The following is a 25,353-nucleotide window of genomic DNA, read 5'->3' on the forward strand; positions in this document are numbered from 1 at the left end:
AAAGACAACCCTCAGAATGGGAGAAAATATTTGCAAATGAAGCAACTGACAAAGGATTAATCTCCAAGATTTACAAGCAGCTCATGCAGCTCAATAACAAAAAAACGAACAACCCAATCCAAAAATGGGCAGAAGACCTAAATAGACATTTCTCCAAAGAAGATATACAGATTGCCAACAGACACATGAAAGAATGCTCAACATCATTAATCATTAGAGAAATGCAAATCAAAACTACAATGAGGTATCATCTCACACCGGTCAGAATGGCCATCATCAAAAAATCTAGAAACAATAAATGCTGGAGAGGGTGTGGAGAAAAGGGAACACTCTTGCACTGTTGGTGGGAATGTAAATTGATACAGCCACTGTGGAGAACAGTATGGAGGTTCCTTAAAAAACTAAAAATAGAACTACCATACGACCCAGCAATCCCACTACTGGGCATATACCCTGAGAAAACCGTAATTCAGAAAGAGCCATGTACCAAAATATTCATTGCAGCTCTGTTTACAATAGCCAGGACATGGAAGCAACCTAAGTGTCCATCATCAGATGAATGGATAAAGAAGATGTGGCACATATATACAATGGAATATTACTCAGCCATAAAAAGAAATGAAATGGAGGTATTTGTAATGAGGTGGATGGAGTTAGAGTCTGTCATACAGAGTGAAGTAAGTCAGAAAGAGAAAAAGAAATACAGTATGCTAACACATATATATGGAATCTAAGGAAAAAAAATTTAAAAAAAAGGTCATGAAGAACCTAGTGGCAAGATGGGAATAAAGACACAGACCTACTAGAGAATGGACTTGAGGATATGGGGAGGGGGAGGGGTGAGATGTGACAGGGTGAGAGAGTGTCATGGACATATATACACTACCAAATGTGAAATAGATAGCTAGTGGGAAGCAGCCGCATAGCACAGAGAGATCAGCTCGGTGCTTTGTGACCACCTAGAGGGGTGGGATAGGGAGGGTGGGAGGGAGGGAGATACAAGAGGGATGAGATATGGGAACATATGTATATGTATAACTGATTCACTTTGTTATAAAGCAGAAGCTAACACACCATTGTAAAGCAATTATACTCCAATAAAGATGTTTAAAAAAAAAAAAAGAAAAGTACATAAAATGTTAGTCTTGGTTGGATATTTTTCAGTTGTTTTTCTGTCATCTGCTACGGGAGAGAACGAGCACTCACTTTTACAAAAATCTATAATAAAGTGCCAGAAAACAACTAATTTAAGGTTCTGTCAATTGAGCACAAACTCACAAATAACAAGAGAAATCCATGAAAAGTAAAAGTCAATAAAATAGTTTACTTAACCTAAGGAAGAGCATACAGTGAAATTTCAATTATCTGCTTTATATCTTAATGTCTTCTATAAACTATACCTATTTCCTCTGAAAAGCCTTGGATTACATTATTCTCTTGCATCTAGGCTGCTAGTTGTTTTTCTCTGGGCACACAATCATTGCCTCTAGCTAGCCCTCTTTCCTAAAGACAGTGTCTTCACTTGGCAGCATCAAACTTCAGCATCAGAATCACCTAGAGGGGCTTCCCTGGTGGCTCAGTGGTTGAGAATCTGCCTGCCAATGCAGGGGACATGGGTTCGAGCCCTGGTCTGGGAAGATCCCACATGCTGCGGAGCAACTAAGCCCGTGAGCCACAACTACTGAGCCTGCGCTCTAGAGCCATGAGCCACAACTACTGAGCACACATGCCACAACTACTGAAGCCCACGCGCCTAGAGCCCGTGCTCCACAACAAGAGAAGCCACCACAATGAGAAGTCTGCACACCGCAATGAAGAATAGCCCCCGCTCACTGCAACTAGAGAAAGCCCGTGCGCAGCAACGAAGACCCAATGCGGCCAAAAATAAATAAATAAATAACATAACATAACATAACATATAACATAACATAATATAAGACAGAATAGCTTCTTGCCAAGGAGCTTTAAATAACTTTTTTAAAGATATAAACCCACAAGATCAAAGAGAACATACAGAGGCAACAGGGGTCAAGGGATGATAAATATTTAGAAGGTGGAAAACAGATGAAGAAAGAGTACTAACTCAGCAGCTCAGAAACCTAAGTACCTGCAGAGGGAGTTCAATGAGAAGCTAGTAGATTTCCCCCAAAGCACCTTGAAAAGCTCAGAAATTAAGAGGTATGAGATACACAGATGGGGCAGGTGTGTCACAGGGCTTAAGACAGGGGGGAAGGTTAAAAGTATATGAAGTGCAGTCAAACCTACAGGAACCCACCTCTACTCCCTGAAATAAAACAACTACTTCTAACCCACCTCCCCAAGATACTAGACATTTAGCCTCTGAAGAAATGTAAACAGAGAGGTCTTGACTCAGAATGGCAGGAATAGTAGAGGGCAAGAATGAGGCGGTGACAAAAAGAACAAAACAAAACAGGATGACTAAGTGAAAGCTTTAAAAGGTAAGATCTATAATCTACTTCCCTAGCCAGGTTCCATCTACCTCTGCAGCTAGGCTCTCTCTCCAAGGCAGATGATTAGAATACCATTTTCTAGAAAACTGAATAAACTCAGAGAAAAAAACTTAAATGCCATTTAAGTATGACATTCAGGGGTCTTTCAACAAAAAAACCATTTCACCTAAATCAGATCATCCTTCAGTGAAGGCCTGATCATCCTGTAGTGAAGCCTCCATGTCAGACAGCTAGTCTAGAAATAGAGGACTTCCCACCAGTTTATGAGTGCCACACACTTAAAAATGGTCCACCTTGACATTTGAGAAAAGGCTCCATCCAATAAGATATAGACACAAAAACATGAGGATTAAAAGGAACACAGGGGCTTCCCTGGTGGCGCAGTGGTTAAGAATCCGCCTGCCACTGCAGGGGACGTGGGTTCAAGCCCTGGTCCGGGAATATCCCACATGCCGCGGAGCAACTAAGCCCGTGCACCACAACTACTGAGCCTGCACTCTAGAGCCCGCGAGCCACAACTACTGAAGCCCACGTGCCACAACTACTGAAGCCTGTGCACCTAGAGCCCATGCTCTGCAACAAGAGAAGCCACCGCAATGAGAAGCCCTCGCACAGCAACGAAGAGTAGCCCCTGCTCGCCGCAACTAGAGAAAGCCCGCGCACAGCAATGAAGACCCAACGCAGCCAATAAATAAATAAATAAATAAATAAATAAAATCCACCCACCCATTTATTCCATGCTTACCATGTAACGAAACTATGCTGGGGTGGACACAGTCCACCACACACATAGTCCATTTTTTCACAGAGCTTATAATCTACATAAAATATTGTTTTTTTTAAGGAGTAGTTTTTTATATTCTTATAAATATAGCATAAGCCTTTATAACTTCTGAAGAAATGATTATAATCAGAGTTAAGATACATGTAGTAAACTATTCAACTGCAAGACATTTTGCATAATGATATGATATGTGTGATAAGATATGCTACAAAGGAAAAGTAATAGAAAATATAAATGAAAGAAATAACTTTAAAAAAATCTACCTTTAAAAAAAGGTCAATATTAATCAACACAATAACCAGATTCTACTTAAAAACAAATGAGAGACTGATGAAGAGCCATGAGACTTATACAGATGATAAATCACTACACGGAAAACTGAAGAGCCTAAATAGTAATAAGAAATACAAATTATCACAGTTTTAAATATTAACAATTGGTAAAGCTGGGTGAAGATTTTTGTGTACTCTTTGTGGAACCTTCCTATAAGTTTGAATTTTTTTTTTAAGTTTTGTCCCATAAATTTTTTAAAAAGTTTTATCCCTGATGTATCCCATATATACCTGTTAAAAAAGGTAAATTAAGTGATAAAACCCAATGTTCACAAGCAGATGAATTACAGATATATCTTTATATGGCTGGTGGCAATGCAAATTAGTTAAATTTCTTTTGCAAAAGGGAGCTGACAAAGCTACCCACATACTCTATGATTTGGCAATTTTGCTTTTAGATATACAAAACAAGAGAACACCAGCCCTTTCCTCCATACTGTCCAAAAAAAAAGTAATGTGCAAAGCTATTCAGATACACTCTAATTTTGCTTTTATTTATGTCATTTGAATTATTTCCTTCTAATTTCCCCTTCAATCCATTTCTCTACGTAGATGGAATCATGGTGCAAAATTTTATAGCTTACTTTTTGTCATGAAAACACTTTCTGTGTTATTACTGTCTTTATACCATCATTTTCATTGGGTTTATTATACAACTTCAAGTAAATTTACCATAACTTATTTAACCATTGTAGCAGATCTTGTGGAATGGCTATTCAAAACACACATTCCTAATCCCTTTTTTACCTAGCTTGTAACTTCCCACTATAGAATCTGGAAAGCCAAATGACTGCTTTCCTAGATTCTGTTATAGTCACGCATATCCAAGTAACCAATGAGATGTCTGCTGGGGATGGAAAGAAGGTACTTCTGGGGAAAGTTTATCATTCACTGATAAAGGAGACTCACTCCAAAACAAACAAACAAACAAAAAACCACAAACAAACCTTTTTGCTGCTTTTCACTGTGGTCTTGATGTCTCTAACTATAGCAATCTTGTAATCATAATGTAACAAGAAGGAAGACAATAAGCCCGCACACTGAGGGTGAAAGATGGCAGAGGAGAATAGAAAAAGTTTATGTCCTCACTGAGCAACTGTACCAGCTTATGTCAGACAAAAAGACTACCCACCACCAGACTTGTGAGAAACATGATCTTTATTTGTTATGTCACTGTTAACAGGGTTTACCTGCAGCCAAAAGCATTCCTAAATGATACTTGTTTCACTACAGTTTAACATTTATATTATAATTTTTCACTATTACAAAATAAATTGCCAATGATGATCTTCAAGTATACACATTTTTAAGGCAATTTTTTGTTTACTTCTCTGGGATAGACTACGACAAATAGAATTACTAGGTCAAAGTATAACTGTTTCCTTATAGATACTAACCAGTTGACAATACAAACAACAATGTATGACAGTAAAGTTTAATACATCTTCCCTAGCATTGAGTGTTATCATTGATTTTAAAAATTCATAGACAGGGACTTCCCTGGTAGTGCAGTGGTTAGGAATCTGCCTGCCAGTGCAGGGGACATGGGTTTGAGCCCTGGTGCAGGAAGATCCCACATGCTGTGGAGCAACTAGGCCCGTGCACCACGACTACTGAGCCTGCGCTCTAGAGCCCGCGAGCTACAACTACTGAAGGCCACATGCCTAGAGCCCATGCTCCACAACAAGAGAAGCCACCGCAATGAGACGCCCACACACCGCAACAAAGAGTAGCCCCCGCTCACCGCAACTAGAGAAAGCCTGTGCGCAGCAACGATGACCTCACGCAGCAAGGAAGGAAGGAAGGAAGGAAGGAAGGAAGATTCATAGACAGAAAAGGGTACCTCATTGCTTTAATGTATATTTCTTTGATGATAATTATTAATATGGACCATTTTGCCATATGTTGACCATTGTCCTATAACAAAGCCATCCAAACTCATAAAGAGATCAGTTCGATAAGCTATATCTTGTTTGCTTTTAAAAAATATTCTTCCTTATTAAAAATACTGTAAAATGGAAAAAAATTCAAACTTTATATAAAGATATACAGGAACAACCAACAGATCACTCCTTTACCCCCATTCCATTACCTAGAGATAACCAATGTGAACAGTTTGCTGAAGTCCCTTCTGAAATTTCCTGTATGCAGAAGTAGAAAGATAAACAAAAATAACATCTGTTTTGGTTACATAATTACTAAAAATAAGTATAAGGACTTATACACATATTAAAATATATAAAATTAATAAATCGAACTTTTATTGAGCTCTTCCTATGTTATATTGTTCTGAATAAGTGTTTTATAACTCATTTCATTGTCACACAAACAAAAACAAAATAGTTAAAATAACTATGTACAAACCCATCATTTTTAAAACATAAATGTGTACACTAACAGAGATCTGAAGAAAACATAGATGCTAGAGTTAAGTTTTTATTAAGACATTTTGCCTTATATGTAAATAATATACAAAGGCAATAAGGATATAATGAAAAGAGCTTGTAAGGAAGGAGAGTAAGACTGAAATGTAAGTTTATATGTTACTGATTTTACTGTTAAGGTGAGCATTCCATGTAGGTGGTAGGTAACACAAGGCTGGAGTTTCCAGACTAGAAATATATTTGGTAATCTTGGTTTTCATATACACACAAAACCATAACATTTCCCAAAACAATTAAAGTAGCTACAAGAGTGTGTGTGTGTATATATATTCCTTTTATTGATTTTTAAAAATAAGATCCAGAAAAGATGCCTTTTTAAAATTAAATCCATTACATAAAACAATGCCTGTTATTTTAAGTGATGTTCCTAATATAAATACAAATCCAATGACTTCATCTTAGCCTACTTTACAAGTATTAGATTTATTTAGCTTTAATAAATAAAACTATCATTCTGTTTCCTGTTAGAACTGTAACACTAATCTGAAAAATTACCAAAAATAAATGATAGGAAAAAAGAAAACTAACCCTACTTGTGACTACAGATAGAAAATGATCTCAATAAATGAAGAGACGGACATTCCATGCTCTTACAAAGGATATAAACAAGCAAATTAGAGAAGAGGAAACCCAAAAGGCTAACAAATTTAGGAAGAGATGCTTAATCTCAGTGATAACCAGAAAAATACAAATTAATATAAATAGGAGATATAACTTCACATTTATCAGACTAGCAAGAATTAGAACTCTAGATAATGCCAAGTGTTAACAGCAATGTGCGATCATGCACTGCTAGTGGAAACGCAGACAAGGGCAATCAGTCTGGAAACCAATCAGCAAATTACTTAAATTAAGTTTACATATACCCAACAAACCAGTAATTCCATTACCCATTAATATGTCACAGAAATTCTCAAACAGTTAAAAGTAATGGCTTTCATGTCCATAAAATATCACAGATGAATCGTTTTTAAAAGTAAGAGAAAATTATACAATTTGATTTTTGTAAATTAAAAAAATACATCAGTATATCAAAAGAAAAAATACTCCACAACCAGGCTTATGCCATTAGTAAGATAAGTGAGAAAAAATAACATATTATCTTAGGAGATGCCAAAAATCAATTAACAGAATTTATTATCTATTTCTGTTAACAACTAGAAAACTAAGAAGAAAATTCCTTAACATGCTAGATAGTAATTTTTATTTTTTTATTTTTTATAAATTTATGTATTTATTTTTGGCTGCATTGGGTCTTCGTTGCTGCACGCGGGCTTTCTCTAATTGCAGTGAGCGGGGGCCACTCTTTGTTGCCGTGCGGGGGCTTCTCATTGCAGTGGCTCCTCTTGTTGCCGAGCACAGGCTCTAGGCGTGCGGGCTTCAGTAGTTGTGGCACACGGGCTCAGTAGTTGTGGCTCGCAGGCTCTAGAACACAGGCTCAGTAGTTGTGGCGCACAGGCTTAGCTGCTCTGTGGCATGTGGGATCTTCCCAGACCAGGGCTTGAACCCCTGTCCCCTGCGTTGGCAGGTGGATTCTCAACCACTGCGCCACCAGGGAAACCTTAGATAGTAATTTTTAGAAACCACTAACAAATACCACACTTAACAGTTACACAGTTTCCATTTAATTTTTTTTAAGTTTTTTTTTTAAAGGAACAAAAGGAGACTCTCCAGCACCACTATCATAATATAAAGTTCTGGGATTGATAACCAGTACTGGAAAAAAGGAGGAATAAATATTGGAAATAGTTACACTTGGCTTTTCTAGCTAAAATAACCAAACATTAGAAAGAATAAGGTATTTCTGCAAGGTAACTAGATGACTTTGCACACACAAGCACAGCTTTCCCACATATTGGAAATAACCAGTTAGAAATGTAATGGAAAAAGAATCCCTCTCACAAAAGTAATAAAACCTATAAATTCTTAAGTTTATTCCTAGGTATTTTAAGTACAGGATATCTCTGCTTAAGGAAAGAGAGAAATCTTAGTTGGAAAAACTTAAAATGTAAAGATGCAATTATTGCCAAGGCAAATGGGAGTTCAATAAAAAACCCAACTGTGTGTGTTTACATGTGTATATACATAAAATTCTGGAGGGACACACATTAGATTGTTAGTAGAATTTATGTCTAAACAGATTTGTGACAAGGATTGGAGAGGAAGGAGTACTATCTACTTTTTATCTTTCTATGTATTTCTTGTGTTTTGAATATACAGCTATTCTTATTTTATTTATTTATTTTTTAAATTTTATTTATGTATTTATTTTTGGCTGCGTTGGGTCTTCGTTGCTGTGCGCAGGCTTTCTCTAGTTGTGGCGAGCGGGGGCTACTCTTTGTTGCGATGCGCGGGCTTCTCACTGTGGTGGCTTCTCTTGTTGCGGAGCACGGGCTCTAGGCGCGCGGGCTTCAGTAGTCGTGGCTCACAGGCTCTAGAGCGCAGGCTCAGTGGTTGTGGCTCAGGGGCTTAGTTGCTCCGCGGCATGTGGGATCTTCCCGGGCCAGGGCTCGAACCCGGGTTCCTTGCATTGGCAGGCAGATTCTTAACCACTGCGCCACCAGCCAGGGAAGTCCCTAGCTCTTCTTATTTTAAATAAATCATTTCTTCTGACAAAGATTCTCTCCTTGACAAAACTTTAGTCAGGCTCCTCTGAGTTCTCTCTTCTATTAGACCCAATCTTTGGATTTCCATGGCTATCTTTACGTTGCCCAATTTTATCAAGAATCTTACTAAATCAGTTTAGCAAGAACCCATCACCTTCAATATCTGATCAACCTCATTATCAATCAAATTCCTCATCCCCACCATCCCCTGGGTGATATCTGATCACCCTGGCCTGCCTTCAGCAAGAATCCTGTCAGGTCAGTTTAGTCAGAAACCCCCCTGATCCCTGATGTTCTTCTTAGTAATTTCCGTCCACCTACCGCCCCACCCTGCCCTGCAACACACATGCGCACACACACCCTCCTCATTGGCCACATATCCCACCTTTCCTTGTTGTACTCGGGATTGAGCCCAGTTCCACGTTAAGGTCTCTTTTCCTCTACCGCAATGGTTCCTGATTAAAATCTGCTTTTACCATTTTAACCACTGTCCAGCTCTGGTTTTCTTTAAAACTGCTAAATGTAAAATTTAGACAGTTTCTAAAAATAAAATCTAAATTTAACTCTGAATTCTAAATAAGGACTCAAATTGTTTCCTTTTGTAGAAAAATTAGTGGTTTCTAGTCAGTGATTCATGCTCTAAATCTCATCTCTATTTCACGTTATAGCAAGTTTACAAAAACACTGCTTAAAAAAAAATCAATATAAGTAGATTCCTTAACTAGGGAAGTCAAGTTTTGTTAATACAAGCTTTTATTAACAACTACCTGACTTTCAATTATCATAATACGTTAATTTTCTGATTTAAAAAAAACTAATATAAGGGACTTCCCTGGTGATCCAGTGGTTAAGACTCCATGCTTCTACTGCAGGGGGCACGGGTTCAATCCCTGGTCAGGGAAATAAGATCCCACATGCTGCATGGCGTGGCCAAAAAACAAACAAACAACAACAAAAAAACTAATATAAAAAATTAGGTTAAAATGTCAAGAGTAACAATCTTTACTCAGTCTGAAAAGCAAACAAAAGAGAACACAAAGTAGGGAAAATAGGGAAGACTCAGACATATATAAAAAATATATGATATAAATTAAATCATTTAAGCTTTGAAGTATATTGAATCTAAAAGATCAATAAATTCCTGCTTTCACTTTTCAAAAAAGTCAGTGAACATAACTTAATTTTTCCTGATAACTCAGGGCCATACTATGTATATCAATTATTGAACTGTATTGTACAAAACTTCAGTGTTCTCTGATGTGATGTGAAATTCCTACTCCTGGTTCTCTCACTAATCTGTGTAACTTATTAAAGTTATTTAACTGCTCTGAGCCTCAGTTCCATCAACCATAAAATGAAAGAGTTTAACATTCTTTACTTCTATAAAACCAAAGATGACATGTGTGAAAAAGAGAACTGAATAAGTACTGATCCCAAGATGATGAATATTCTTTTTAAAAAAGATTTCTATTTGCTTGCATTCTACTTATTTGCATCCTTTTCATGGGAGACTAATGGTATACAATTGAGTTAATGTTTTCCAAGGCAGTATTACTTTGGCTAATTTTTAAAAAATTTATTATTGAATCCAAGACAACAGCCACCTTCCAAAAGATATCCTCATTCTACAGAATAATCATCCTCTTCTCTAAAGTTATCTGTATTTTGGTCAGCAGTAAGGCAGCAGGGGCAGGAAAGGGGGCTCTGCATTATTAGTCCAGGAGCTCCTTCCTGCAAATTTGAACTCAATTCTAACATCGTTATTATTAACATGTACTGTGATAGGTGCTAGAAAAAAAAAATTTTTTTTAATTGGGTACAGAGGAAGTTGCTAAAGCTCCAAGAGGAAAGGTACTGTCTCTGCTATTGACTGCTATATCCCCAAGCCCCAGAAGTCACTTGCATGTTGCAGATACCCAATAAATATCTGTTAAATTAAGTGAACAGATTCTTAAAAAGGAAACAGTATAAGGTAACACAGCCTTAAAAAGGAAACAGTATAAGGTAACAGCCTAAGTGCCAAATGACATAGCAAGTACAGTTGACTCTTGAACAACAGGGGGTTAGGGGCATCTCCCCTCCGTATAGTCGAAAATCCTTGTATAGCTTATAGTTGGCCCTCCATACTGGCAGTTCCTGTATATCCGTGGTTCCTCAGCAGCGGATTCAGCCAACCTCGGATGGTGTAGTACTGTAGTATTTACTATTGAAAAAAATCTGCGTATAAGTGGACCTGCACAGTTCAAAGTCGTGTTGTTCAAGGATCAACTGTACTAAAAAAGGAACAACCACTAAAAACTAAGGGTATCTAAAAACTCTTCATGTTGGAAATGGGACTTAAGCTAAATCTGAATAAAGAGCCCATAAATCTGAAAGAGTAATACAAACTATGAGGTGGTGGAAGGACATTCCAGAATGCAAACCCTTTTGAGCAATGGTTTAAAGAAAAAAAAAAGAAAAAAGAAAAAGTAGACATGGCTTATGCGCAAAGCAAGATTACACTATTTTGGTTTGGAAAGACCAAATAGGTAGGAAATATAAACAGCCTAATTATAGAGAGATTTGAAATCTTCTACAGGAAAACATGAAAAATAAAAAAAGAATGTCTTGAACAAATCAATATTTTTAGAAGCTTGAGAGGCAATATTGTGCAGAATGCCTTGGCCAAAGGAGAGACCAGAGGTAAAAAATCAGGAAGGTCCCTTACTGCAGTCACCCAGATATGAGGTGATGAGGGTCTGAACCAGGGTAACAACAGTATTAGGAATTAAATAATTGAAAATGGATTTAGGGACTTCCCTGGCAGTCCAGTGGTTTAGATTCCAGGCTTCCACTGCAAGGGGCACGGGTTCGATCACTGGTCAGGGAACTAAGATCCTGCGTGCTGCGTGGCACAAACACAAAATAAATAAATAAAATTTTAAATTAATTAATTAATTAATTAAATGGACTTAAAACTACACAGAGTTTATAAAATCAGATGTGCGTCTGGGAGAGTGAGGACAAGAGAGTACAATGTTCAGTGAAAGCTGAATCTAGGTTTTTAGACAAGGTAAACGAGAGGTTGGGTATGGGGAGGAAGGTCAAGTTGGTTTGGGAGAAGGATTTTAGAAAGTACGATTGAGTTTCAAGTGGTAAGTCACCCAGGTGAAGATTTTAGCAAGAAATCAGACATGTGGAATTGTAACTGTGTAAAGTACCAGGACTAACTAAAGATATAATTTTATGAGGCATCTAAAAAGCAATCAACTGGAGTGAGAGGACTTAAAGTGTAACTACTGACGGGAATTCCCTGGCGGTCCAGTGGTTAGGACACCACACTTTTACTGCCGAGGGTGTAAGTTCAATCCCTGGTCAGGGAACTAAGATCCCACAAGCCACGTGGCATGAAAAATAATAATAATAATAAAATAAAATTAAAAAATTTTTTTAAGTGTAACTACTGGAAAAAAAGAGTATAATCTGGTGAACAATTATCTGACTGGAGAACGGGAAGCAAGATCATAGGAGACTGAGAAATGAATAACCCAAAAAAGAGAAAGAGAACAAAGAAGCTGAGAGAGAGAAAGATGAGATTAGTATAAAACTGAAGGGAGTAAATGTGGCCTGTACAGAGAAATGAAAGAGAATAAGGGATAGGGTGACCGTACTAATGGATAAGAGCTAAGAAGGGGGTTCCTTTTGTTGTTACTACTGGTTGGTTGGTTTTTAAATAGGAAAAACTAAAATGGCATTGGCAAAGTGGATATTACCATAGGTATGGTGGACTCAGGTCTACCTGAAGTTAAGTATCACTGCTTGATTATAAGCTCTGTGTGAGCTGGAACCATATCTGCCTGTTCTCCATGGTGTCTCCAAAGCGTAGGAGGAATGCCAGGTATTCAATAAGTGCCTAGGGTTCCAACCAAAAACCTTGCAAGCAAAAGCATATATATTTTTTTTTAATCCACAACAAATTTTCCATGAGCTTTTGGCAACTTTGGTATTTTCATATTTTAGTCTTTTTATGCTCATTCTCACTTAGTTGGCTAGCTACATGGATCCGAAAGGCTAAACTTTAATTTCTGATGAAAAGATGCAGGCTTAGTGATAAGGAAATCAGAACTTTTCATTCTGAATTCTGGATAACGGAAGCATTTCTATTTTATTATTTAAAGAAGCAGAGTTCAAAAACATTTGAAATCACAACATATTGGTAATGCAACTACAACCAAAAAAGAAAAGTAGAATGCAAAGTAATGATGACTAGATATTTTATTTAAAATTAGATTTACCTTCACAGAAGAACTATTCCAGTTGTTATCTACTTAGAAGGAATAAGAACTGTGCATAAAATTTTAAGGTATGGGCTGTAGAAAAGAAGAAAAAATTGTCACATTATCCTGATGATTGTAAAGACTTCTTAGGATATGATGCCAAAGACACTTCCTGGCAGTCAGTGTTTAACACACAAAGGGAGAAGAAAACAAACCTACAGGCAAAACTACCAAAACCCAAGCACCATTTGCTGCAGTTAACATCAGGCTGCAATTATGAAGCCAGTGGCATCCCTGAAAATGAGCTCTGTCAGAATTACGTGGCAGGGCTCAGGCAATGCTCTAAACAGCAGAATTCAGACACAACTTGCTCTAAAAGGCTCCTTCCAGTGGAAGTCATAGCTAGCAGCAAGAGACAGATACACTGTTCCTCCATATACCAACATAAAGATGCAGAACCAGTGGATATGGAGGGCTTACCGTACTATATACCATTTTATATGAGGGACTTGAGCACGTGTGGATTTTGGTATCCATGGGGGTGGGGTCCTGGAACCAACGCTTTGCAGACACCAAGGGACAACCATTGTACATTACAATGACAAACATTGTAAATATCAAAGAAGTGCAGGACACAAGACTTGCCCTTAAGGACACAATTTAGCTGGGAGACAAGGTATACATATAGAGACACATATTTAATACATATTCATGTAACAATGTAACCTAATACATGATTCATTCAAGAACCACATATTAAGCAACTGCTATATGCAAGTCATTCGGCTGAACCTTTGGGAAATAAGAACACCCTTAAGGTGACTCACAATCTAGTGAGGAAACAAATATGCAAAGTATGAGATAGGTGGTATAATCAAGATACAGTAGAAGTTCTCACCACTAATCCTCTCTTAACCAACCCTATGGATTAACCAGTATTCTCTAGCCCCTTTGTAAAACACTGCCCAAAGCCCAAGGTATATTAAACATTCAAAGCTAGAGTATGGTATTCTCTGTAGTTTACTCATACATGTTGGTTGACCAACAGTCAACTAGATTTCCTCCCAAACCTGTTTACGTCAGCTGCACTTGTTACTTTGATTAGATAATTCAATTAAATATTAAATAAACCAGCAAAATATGGGTATGAAGAAAAAGACTACGTTGAATACTTCAGAAACACAAGACAGTAAAGGAGACACCCTAAAAAATATTGCTGTCAAATTAGATGTGGGGGAAACAACTGTAAAAGACTGGAGAAAGGTCATTAAAAATCTACGGTTTTACACTCACTGTGCTTTACTCAAGGAAAACCAAAACCAGAAATCATTAACAATACATTATAATTGTAGCTTATTCAAGAATGACAACACAGAACTCCGATCGGCATTCTAACAAACAACAGTGAGGGGTCAGTGGGCCTGGTCTTACGCTGGCAAATGACCGTATGTTTAAATATTTTTAACTTAAATTATTTCAAGTGTCATTTTAACCATCTTTTCCGATTTACTGACCAACCAGTCTGGATGGTATTGGATAACAAAGCTTCTTTCTTATATATACAAACTGTTAGGGGAGCATGAAGCTTCACTGTGTCTGGAGATCAGAGAGGTTTCCCAAAGTAAAATGAATGTTGGAAGATGATTAGAAATTCACCAGACAAGGGAGAGGAAAATATCCAGGCCTGTACGTTGACTCAGAAGCATGAGAGAACAAGAAAAATGTCAAAATATTTCCTTCTACTTACTATGCCCAGGCCCATCACTCAAACTTTTCTCATGGCAAATTATTTAACCTCTCTTCTCATCTATGAATTAGGGAATAATTATGAATACCTACCACATATAGTTTTGCAAGGATTAAAAAAGATTATAGGGACTTCCCTGGTGGCGCAGTGGTTGAGAATCCGCCTGCCAATGCAGGGGACACGGGTTCGAGCCCTGATCCGGGAAGATCCCACATGCTGTGGAGCAACTAAGCCTGTGTGCCACAACTACTGAGCCTGCGCTCTAGAGCCCGCAAGCCACAACTGCTGAGCCCACATGCCACAACTACTGAAGCCCGCGTGCCTAGAGCCCGTGCTCCACAACAAGAGAAGCCACCGCAATGAGAAGCCCGCGCACCACAAAGAAGAGAAGCCCCCGCTCACCTCAACTAGAGAAAGCCCGTGCACAGCAACAAAGACCCAATGCAGTCATAAATAAATAAATAAATTTTAAAAAAAAAGATTATACATGTAAAGTGTTTAGCATCGTACCTGGCACATGGCAAGTGCTGAGTAAATAAAACTATTATTATTTTTGGAGGGTAAAGAAGAAACGAAAGAGAGAAAACAACAGGTAAAGTATGGGTTCTATTACTGGGACCAGGGCACCATCTTCCCTGACTGACTGCTTTTTCAAGTTCAGTAAGTATGCTGACCCAGATCCCCAGGCTCCTCCTATTCCCTCCTTTTAGCTTGATAGGAATCCACATTCCTCAGAAGCAGGTTTTAGTTGTGCCTATCATTTAGGCTCCTTAGCTCACTGCTTAACTTTCTCATTTAGGAGGTATAAACAAAAAAACTGAGAACAAGTCCCAGACTGGGCTGTAATTTTCCATCAGGTGAAACTGGTATCACCCTTGTGGAATCTGACATTGTGTTTATTTCTCCTAACTAGATATGCTGGTACTGGATCCAATTTCTGTCACATGTAAATGAGTGCTAATAAAACCTGTGTGTACGGTGATGAAACACTCCCCACCCCCCCACCCCACCCACCCCACCAGCCCCGCCCTTTCCTTGGATCCTTGTAGTGCAGTTATGCCGAGAACCTATTCACCACACCCAAAATACCTATTCCACCCAACCTTACTCAATATTTCCCAGAGCTCACCTGAATTCCAGGGCTTCTGCTCCCTTATTTTTCTCCCTATCTTATCTCCAGAACAAAATACCTACTCATTTTCCTTTGGCCATACTGCTTCTAACTAACTCTATGACAAATTTTCCTTCTTACGTAACAGTATTTTCTAATATCCCATCATCTTGTTCAGATAGGGTATTTTTATAATAAAGGTTAAACAGCATTAAAGTCTGCCAAAGAAGGTGATTTTTATTTCCTCAAATACCTTACTGCATAAGAGCAAATACATGATTGACATATTACTCTGTTCAAATATAGCATATGTAAAGTAGATGAGCTAAGAATAACCTAATAACTAAAGCACTACACAAAATTTGATATCTGATCAATAAACACAAACTATATCAATAAATACAACAGAACTTAATTAGGCTATTCTCAGAGCAAGCTGCAAAAGTCCCAAATTTGCAGACATTTTTTAAAAAGAAATAAACATTTTATTTCAATATTCACTACACAAAAATAAATAAAAGTATTAAAAGAAACTAGAGTGATACATTATTAAACACATTTGAGGAACATAAATTGTTGAAGACTCTTCCTAAGCCCCTTACAATATAACTGTTTCATTAAATTATTTTACCTGAAGAAAACCTTGAAATAAATAAGAATTTTCTTTAAATTATGACAGCTATTCAAAGCATACCTAAACACTTAAGCCATGAACTAGTTTAAGTGATCCATTTGGCATAGTAGCTGCTTACATTCTCTTCACCCTATTAGTAGTGATTTCAGGTAAATATTATAATTCTCTTGTCTACTTCAGATCAGAAGCAGTCATTCAGGGTGAGGGATCAATAAAAGGAGACAATGTGGTATGGAGAACAATGGCCTGGCCTGAGTACTGGGACTCCTGAGTTCTAACCTAAATCTACACCAATTCACAGAGTCATCTAAGACAATTCACTTCCTCTCTCTGGCTCTAAACGATAAAACAAGGGATGAGACTGCTTAAGTTCTAAGGTCCCTCAGGAGGTAAAAATATGATTAGTGTCTATCCCTGTCAGCCTTAGAATTCTACAATAGTAAGTGCTAAAATGAAGACTATAGAAAATACATCCATTAGGAATTAAGAACAGGTGAACGTGTGCAGTGCAGTTTCTGCCTCCTATCTGCCTATGTTCCCCTCAACCCCTCTGCTCCTTTCCTGTCTATTCTTTTCTTCTACCCCCTTTTCAACTTCTCTTTCTTGCCTCAGGTGTCTCTCCCAAACTACAATTTTCCTCTATTATATCTCCAGTCTGCAATGCCTACAAGTTATTACCACCTACTACTGCCATCTCTGGGCTGCTCCCTGCTTTCACTACTGTCAATTTATTGTCCTTAAATCACTACTAATAGGGCAAAGAGAAGGTAAGCAGCTACTATGCCAAATGGATCGTTGAAACTAGTTCATGGCTTCTAAAACATGATTTAAATAAATAATACAATCAAATGCATTCTGTCCCTAGAAATTTCAACCAAGAAGAGCAAACCATTTATTGGACACCTATTATGGGTTATGTACTGTGCATATTTTATCTTTTAAAAACCTTACAACTACTCTGCTTGGTGGGTATGTTATCTACGATTTACAAATAAAAGTGAGGTCCAGGGAATTCCCTGGTGGTCCAGTGGTTAGGACTCCGCGCTTTCACTGCCGAGGGCCCAGGCTCAATCCCTGGTCGGTAACTAAGATCCCGCAAGCAGCGTGGCCAAAAAATAAATAAATAAAAATTTTAAAAGTAAAATAAAATAAATAAAAATGAGGTCCAGAAAAATTATAAATCAGAAGTTATGGAGCTGTCTGACTAGAAGGCCCACACTTTCCACTGTCAAGTTATGATGGTCAATAAATTGTTTTATCAAAATGGCGACCAAAGCAAGAAACTCCAAAGATCCCAAGGGCAATTTTATTTCTAATGGCCCAGAATTAAAACTTTCATAAATCAAAAAGTATAAAAAAAAAAAAAAAGTGTAGCTTACATCAAGTACATAGTAGGCTGACAAAGGGAAACCAGTCCCAATTATTTGGACTTTCAAACATCTTTCAAAGGCTGATTAGTAAAGGGGTTTGTTTTAAATTCTGCCTAAATTACCAAGATTTTGGAGAAAAGTTGTAAGTATCCTCCTACCAATACAAAGAAAAGTAATTTAGATAGTAAATAATATTTAGGGCTAAATAGGCACATCTCTTGATAAAGAAATGCTATCAACGCTATTTCTCCCCAAATAATTATTGGGGCCATTTTTATTTGTCAGTTTTTGAAAGTAATATAAGAGAAGTTAGTTTCTAGTAACGATGCTGTGAAACAACTCTCCTACTGAAAAGAGCTAAAAATTCTAGATAAAATATTTCTACAATCATCTTAAAAAGCAAAGTTGGTAAGAAAGTAAGGAATTATTTGACCAAAATTGAAAGGAAAATGGGAACCCATGAGGTAAGGGAATAAAAGCCACTTTTGCCCTTTGGTGATGACCAATCAGAACAAATCCGAGCTTCAGTATTGACAGCTTTGCAGGACCCAAAAGGCAAAATGCAAAGACCAGAACCATCCAGAGTATAGAGTCTAATAGGAAATATACATTTAGCTAAGGCCCTAAAGGGCCTATACCCTCAAGGCAAAGGTGAAGCAGAAGTATATTGGCCCACAAAAGTATTTACAACCAAAATAGGCGTCAACTATTTGGGTGGTCCAAAACTTCAAGCAACGAATTTGCTTTAAAGTGGTTCAGTCTAGGTAATGCCTCTAGAAACCGACCAGACACAAAGGCAAAAACTTTCTGAAGAAGATACCTTTATTTGAGACCTGATTTAGTCCTACACTTTTTTAAGGACAGTGAGCAGCACACAGATGTCTATGCATACAAAGAAACAAGCCATCACGAGCAGGAGCCAGCAAAAACAACAGACCACAGAAAGGGACCGCCAAGACCTCACATACAGGAAGAAGAGAGACACCAACTTTGAAATAACTGGGGACTTCCCTGGTGGCACAGTGGTTAAGAATCTGCCTGCCAATGCAGGGGACACGGGTTCCAGCCCTGGTCCCGGAAGATCCCACATGCCGCGGAGCAACTAAGCCCGTGCGCCACGGCTACTGAGCCTGCGCTCTAGAGCCTGCGAGCCACAACTACTGAAGCCCGTGCACCTAGAGCCTGTGCTCCGCAACAAGAGAAGCCACCGCAATGAGAAGCCCATGCACCACAACAGAGTAGCCCCCGCTCGCTGCAACTAGAGAAAGCCTGCATGCATCAACGAAGACCCAATGCAGCCAAAGATAAATAAATTAATTAATTAATTAAAAACAAAGAAAAAGAAATAACTATACTTACTAGGTTTAAAGAATAAAAGACGACCCTGAAAATATCTTCAGGGAATAGGAAGCTGCTAAGAAAAGATGCAGCAGATTTATAAATGGAACCCAGGGCTTCCCTGGTGGCGCAGTGGTTAAGAATCCACCTGCCACCACAGGGGACATGGGTTCGAGCCCTGGTCCGGGAAGATGCCACATGCCATGGAGCAACTAAGCCTGTGTGCCACAACTACTGAGCCTGTGCTCTGGAGCCCGCGAGCCACAACTGCTGAAGCCCACGAGCCACAACTACTGAAGCCCATGTGCCTGGAGCCCATGCTCCGCAACGAGAGAGGCCACCGCAATGAGAAGCCCGCGCACCGCAACGAAGAGTAACCCCCGCTCGCCGCAACTAGAGAAGGCCCGCGCGCAGCAACGAAGACCCAACATAGCCAAAAATAAATAAATTAATTAATTAATTAATAAAAAAATAAATAAATAAAAATAAATGGAACCCAAACTGAAGTTCAACAATAACCAAAATCACAAACTCACTGGATGACCTTAAAAGACTAGATTCAACTGTAGAGAAAATTAATGGACTGGATGATAAATCAGAATAAATTATCTGGAATAAAGCATGTAGTGATAAAAAAATGGGAAATATAGAGCAGATAAAGAAGGCCTAAGATACGTGTAATCAGAGACCCAAAAGGAAAAGAAAAGAGAATAAGACAGAGGAGAAATCTAAAGAGATAATGACCAAGAATTCTGCAGAACTAATGAGATGTCAATCTAGAGATTCAAGCCTAACAAAGTCCCAAATAAAATAAAAGGAAATCTATACCTTGACACATCATAATGACACTACAGAGCACCAAAGTCAAGAGGAAATCTTAAATGTCGCTAATAAAATAAGCTAGAGAACAGTATATAGAACACAGTAAAATCTCCATGTTTGTTGTTTTAAAATAAAAAGGGAAATGATAAGTCACATTAGTGTGACTCTGATTAACTGAGAAGGTTGTAAGGATCAAGGAAGATAATGTATTTGAGAAGTTTTTTAAAAATCATAAAGGTATCTGGAGATTTAAGTGACAGGGCTTGTATGAAACCTATTTCATTCTTGGTCATTTAACCCCTCTCTGGGGGTTACCCCTAAAAGAAAGAAAGTTGTAGGGGATTACTTGCAAAGTTTATTCCAGCTCAAAGATTTTACCCCTAAAAGAAAGTTGTAGGTGATTACTTCCAAAGTTTATTCCAGCTCAAAGATTACTACATCATTATATCTCTCATTCAGCAGGAGGTGATTCAAACTATAATATTCTACTGCCTAAAAATGCTAGGTACCATCAGAAAGAATAATAGAAAAATAACAGAAATTATATCCCAAATTATATAAAAAGTCATCCATATCTGGAATACAAACACAAGTGTTGAAATCACCAACATACATAATAACAGAAAAGGACAACTAAAGCAATGGTTCTCAATCCTTGCTGTATATTAGAGCCACCAGGAAACTCAAAAGAATACTAATGCCATGGACGCTAATTCTTATCTGATTTAAATGATCTGGGGTACAGGCCAGGAAATGAATACTTTTTAAAGTTTCCCAGATTATTCTAAGATTGCAGCTAAAGTTGAAAAACACTGAACTAAAGTGACAAATAGTAGGATATGTTTTAAAAGAGTAAAACCTCTATAATCTTTCCAAAATATATTTAAAGATTATAAATTGTCAATAATATGAATAGAATGAAAAACGAACCTGTTTACAAAATTATACATACCACAATGGGGTTCACCTGTTCCAAGTTAAAAGGAAGTGGTTTAAAAAGGCCAAATAATACCAAAGATTAGTTTTATAGAGTGGTTGGTAAATGTATATAATTTGTTATCCAAAAAGTCATGCAAGGTTAAGACAAACATATTCAGAGAAATTTATATGTTCCAAACAACAGACACATAGTGGATTATAAAGAAAAGCAAGAACATTTCAAGTATACAGTCAATGTTTTGAGGCTGACCGACTGACAGATGAGGCGAGAGGGGGCCGAAGGGCCGGGTCGGGGCGTCCGTCCCAGCCCAGCCCTGTGAGTGAACCCCGACTGTTACGTGCTCTGGAGGGAGCTCACATCCAGCCTGGGCGCCCAGCTCACGTGAAAGACGGGTCACACTGCTGGCCACCCCCTCTCTCTCGGCAAGTCCCCTTGGGGGACAGAAAGATGGGCTGTGACCACCCACCAGGCCAGGAGCGTGGTGGCCGGCTGCCCGGGGGAGTCCGCTCCTCCCAGGAACCTTGCCTCTGCTCCCCTGGGCCCCGGGGCGGCCCGCCTCGGGCCTGCCTTTCCTGGCCTGAGGGTCCCCATGGCCTCTCCTGGGCTCCTGGACACTGAGTCCCACCATGGATTCCACCTGACGGTGCCTCAGGAGGGGACAGGATACCGCAGGGTGGCCCCCACTACCTCCCGCCTTCCCTCACCGTGTCCCCCCTCACAGTGGCCCTGATGCTACCTGTCTGGGTGCTCCGAGGGCAGCGGGCAGAGAGACTGATTGCTATGGAATGGCAATAATTCACTCCTCCATAAATGTCCCTGAGCGCCACGATCAGACCCAGAGTATTAGACTGCATGGTCCCAGGATGACACTTACATGCTCTAGCCTTAGAAGATTTATGACTGAAGATTCTGCTTTTCTCTGGGGGACAAGGAGACAAATTGGAGTACAAATTTAACATCATGCACTTGCTACCATTTATTTATTCGGCACTTACTTTGTGTTATGTACCAGACCTCTGCTAGATATTTTTAAATATCTCATTTAATTCTCACAAGGTAGTTTATCAGTCTCACCTTACAAATGAGGACACTAAGGTCCTGAGAGGTCAGAATTACGGTAAACATATATTTTTAGCATGAAATAAAACAGTAAGTTTTAAAGCAAAGATTTAAATCCAGGTCTATGCCATGTTGCCTTTCACTGTAATTGTAAATAATAGTTATAATAATAACAAAAAATAAACTGTCATTTTAAGTGCTTATTTTGTCCATTTAAATGCTCAGTAAACCTTCACAATAGTCCTATGAAGCTGCTCAGTCAAAATAATTGAGTCATAATTGACTCCCCTTTTTCTCAAATCTCACAACCTATCCTTCGGCATATCTTGCTAGTTCTACCTCCAAAAATGTATTCAGGATCCATTATATTTTGAGTATGTATCACATGTGAATATTATTCACTTAACGCATCACTATTACCCTAGTTCATCTCTGGCTTGGATTATTAAAATAGCCTCCTAACTAGACTTTGATTTATCTCCCCTTTCTCCCCTCCAAGTCTATTCTGGATCCTTGCAAAGGGTTCCATTTAAAGATGGTGTCACTCTTTTGCTCAAAACATTTCAACAGTTGCCCATCTTGCTGAGGTAAAAATAAAGTCCTTACAATGAGCAAGACCCAGTATCTCTGACATCATTTCTTCCATTCTCCTCCTCTACTCCAGCCACACTTGCCTAATTACTCTGCAAACATTCTGAGCATGTTTCCCCTTCCCCCTACTGTTCCCTCTGCCTAGAACACTCTTTCCGCAAATGTCACCTTTTCAGGTCTTTGTTTAAATAGCACCTTATCAATAGTAAAGCCTTTCTTCCCCACTCCACCCTCTCAAGCGCTCCATATCCTCCTTACCCTACCTTATCATGGCACTTTATTACCACCTAACGTTTGATAAATGTATTCATTTATTGCTGCCCGTCTTCCCCCACGATTTAAGCTTCATGCAGGCAGGATCTGTTTTAATCGTTATCGTTTCTCCAGTGCCTTAGAACAGGACTTGGTATGAAGTAGGTACTTGAAAACATTTGTTGAATGAAAATATGAACCAATAATGCCAAAACCCAGACTCATAAACATTCCAGTACAGAGCCTCCAGACCATATGCCCTAATACTCAATCGTATCACCTTTTTTCATGCAATTCAGCATTTCCAGGTAGACAGCAGAGCCTCCCCTACCACACACAAACTTCTAAATCTAGGGACAATACCTTCTATTTTTTACTTACATGCTTCTTTCCCAGAAGTCAGTAATTTTCAAATACTGAGCCTTAGGTTTTCATTACTTCATAAATTCTTTCTTCCTGCTAATCTCCCCATTCACTACTAGCCCTCCTCTCTTATGCTAGCCTAAGAAAATTTAAACCCCCCAAATGATAAACTCTGATTCTACTGCATTTTGTTTGTTCTATCACTCCAATTAGACTGTTTCTTTGAAATCATCTAGCACAATGTCTCATACACAGAAAATTCTCTCAAATGTTATGATTTGTATTCTATCTCCAATTCCTTTCACAAATATAAAGCTCAATAATAACCTTAACCATTCTTTTCCCATGAATTACCTATTCTCATATGAATGGTGGTGGTCAGGCAGGAGGGGGATTGCCAAAAGTAAAAAGAGAATTTTATATTAACCTAGATGGGCAAGGGGGCAAAAAATGACCAATAAGTTTTTGGCACAATGTGGCCAGTTCCTTACTCCCAAGATCTGAAGGAAGGAGGAAGTGGTGCCGGCAGGCCAGGGAGATGAGAGCTTGGACTGCCTTTCACAACTCTGCCCTGGCAACTTGAAAGAGCAGGACTGACAGGTTCCTGAAGGGACAAATTAGACCTAATCTTAAAGGTATTTTTGTTGACTCTGGTGTTAATGACTTAAGCACAGATTTAAAAATAAAAGGAGGATACCAACTGATCCAAATTTCATCATCATTCATTCAATTCTTATTTCCTACTGTTTTTCTAGAAAAATTCCAATGGGAAAAGAAAAATAAACAACATGGTCAAATTTAATGATGTTGATGTAAAGAAATGATTCTTAAAATATATTTTCAATTATGCTAATAAGAGGGTCAAAGACCACAGATTCCTGTGAACTCTCTCCTTCCAAAATACATACTGTTCTGTTTAAAAACTATGGCACATTTTCTAAGTTTCTCCATGGATGCTTAATTTAACTGGAGCACAAACCAAAAGATAAAAAATGTAGTGCCCTTAATATGATGAGCACCAATGGGAAACCTACCAGAAGTTTAAGATTTGCGATAAATAACCCGGCAAGTAGTATGTGTATGTGTGTATACATTGGGGGAAGGGGTAGAGGGGGCATAACTAAAGAGTAACTATAGTTACAGGTAAATTGAAAAGTTAAATATGGGGGTGGGGGGAGAGGAGTTGAGATAGGTTGGAAATTCTCAAATTTCCCAGGTAAGGAGGTAAGAATTGTTGTTTGTTTTTGAACAAAGTACTGTGATTTATCTTACATTCCCTAAACTGGATAAGAAACTAAAATTTAAGCAGCTACATACAAAAATCATTATCCACAACTATACAACATTAAAGTTAAAGCCTGCCTTTAATACTTCCGTTAAGTCTGAAATCCACAAGCTCACTTATGGAATGCATTGCTAGTTCATTATGAGAAAAATTACAAATTTTTCCCTGACCACTCCATCTAAAACAGCTGCCCCTATCACAACTCTACACTTGTACCTTGATTTATTTTTCCCATAGCAGCTGCACTGTGGATCAGTATACTATATAGTTGCATTTGCTGACTGCCTCCCGACTAAAACATAAGCTCTATGAGGGCAGAAGCTTTGTCAGTTTTGTTAATCCCAGGGCCTAGAGGCACAGTATAAGCACTCAATAAATATGCTGAAGAAATGATGGAAGTGAAGTTCAAAGAGGTTAAAGGATTTCCTCAAGGTCACAGAGCTGGCAGCAACCACAGCTTGTATTATGACCCTTTCTGCTTGCTCCTTCCACGACCACTTCCACTCCACCAAAGCAGCCCGTTCCAGCACATGATTCTATTTCTCCTTTTCATTTTTTTAAGTGCCAAAGAAAATACATGCTACCCAAAACGGTGACACCGTGGGTAGCATTTTAACTTCGAGTGTTTCACCAACCAAAACTACACTCAGATTTCATAAGCATACAGGATTAGCCAGTAAAACAGAAAGGCACAGCCACTCAGAGTTCTTTGTGAAATTGGTGTATGCCTTGGAAGTGCCTTGGAAGTTTTAAGAACAACCACTGAAACCTACTTACCAATTCAGAATGGCCTGCAAAATATCAGCCTCACTTTCATTCTTCTAAGAGCCCACAATAGCTTCCTCCCCTGGATATACTGGGCTGGCCAAAAAGCTTGTTCGGTTTTCAGTAAAACTAAGACACACATTTTTCATTTTCACTAAGAACTTTATTGAACAACGTATTCAT

General features: G+C 38.5%; 1 protein-coding gene across 2 annotated transcripts in view; it reads right to left on the reverse strand.

Annotated features, from left to right (window-relative positions):
* The window catches only part of STRN (striatin), a 113,536-nt gene that overhangs the window by 86,982 nt on the left and 1,201 nt on the right, over positions 1-25,353 (reverse strand). The window lies entirely within an intron of this gene.

This window comes from Eubalaena glacialis, chromosome 14 (genome assembly GCF_028564815.1).
Source record: "Eubalaena glacialis isolate mEubGla1 chromosome 14, mEubGla1.1.hap2.+ XY, whole genome shotgun sequence".
Lineage (NCBI taxonomy): Eukaryota > Metazoa > Chordata > Mammalia > Artiodactyla > Balaenidae > Eubalaena > Eubalaena glacialis.